We start from the raw sequence: 1,088 nt of genomic DNA on the forward strand, positions 1-1,088 counted from the left end.
GTTACACCCAGAAATAACACAAATATAAAGTGTAAAAAGAAACAGGAAACAAGGATCTAAGATATAGACTAAACACTAATACAGTAAAATAATGTGGTGTGTTAAACAGCAGCCTGAACATGAGCCTGTGTGAGCAGATGGGTGCAACAGACAACAGGGAGCTCGTACTTTTGGGAGTCCTGCAGTAACACGGTGGCGTTGTGGGCAGCAGGATTGTTCTTGGCGTGGCTCAGCCAGCCCTGAACGTTGTACTCCACCCAGTCTGTCCCATGGCTGTGGCCCAGCAGGAAGTGGTGGGGCTTCTCCCCCCGCAGCAGCAGACTGGCTCCTGCAGAGACAGGAAGTCCCCTTACAGCCTCCAAGTATGCACGAGGTGTTTCATCAGTGTCCTCATTACAGCTGAGGGCTGGAGCTCACCTTTGGTGTCTCCACGGCTGGAGCTGTAGTAGCTGAAGAGTCTCTCCAGCAAGGTCTCCTCAGACCCCCCAGGCTGAACAGCCTCCTCCTCCATCAGCCACAGAAGACCCCGAGCCTCCTCCGTCCGGGCCAGGGAGCAGACCTGGATCCAACACAAACAGATCAACAAACATCCTGCCTTTAGATGAGGCAGATTATCAGAAGGAGCAGCAGAGACAGGAACTCACCAGAGCTTGAGTTGAAGCTTGATCAATAACTGCTACAGACACAGAGGTGCTGGACTCGATGTCCTCTAAAACCAGCTCCACGTTCTCCTGGGAGGGGGCAAAGGCTCAGGTTAGGAAGCTGCATGTAAGACAGCATGAGCAAGAAATCACATTGATCATTCATTTAAACTTGTGGTTCCTAGAGTTTCCAAAAGCAGAACGGGAGGAAGATCTTCCAGTTCTCAGGCTCCTCTCTTGTGGAACCAACTTCCAGTTTCTGTCCGTGAGGCTGACACATTGTCCAGTTTGAAGACTGGGATTAAGACTTTCCTTCTTGATAAATCCTATAGTTAGGGTTGGCTTGTTATGCTGCTATAGACTTAGACTACTAGAGGACAAACTGACCTCATGTCCTTCAATGAATTGTTAAAACTGAATAGTTTTCATTTGATACTATTTCTATCT

The 1,088-nt window shown here is 48.7% G+C and overlaps 1 protein-coding gene across 1 annotated transcript in view; it reads left to right on the forward strand.

Moving 5' to 3' along the window:
* The window catches only part of myo18ab (myosin XVIIIAb), a gene marked incomplete at its 3' end in the record, with an annotated part of 65,905 nt that overhangs the window by 31,030 nt on the left and 33,787 nt on the right, over positions 1 to 1,088 (forward strand).

The sequence above is a fragment of the Nematolebias whitei genome, chromosome 6 (assembly GCF_014905685.2).
Source record: "Nematolebias whitei isolate Nwh7 chromosome 6, NemWhi1, whole genome shotgun sequence".
NCBI classification, from domain to species: Eukaryota; Metazoa; Chordata; class Actinopteri; order Cyprinodontiformes; family Rivulidae; genus Nematolebias; species Nematolebias whitei.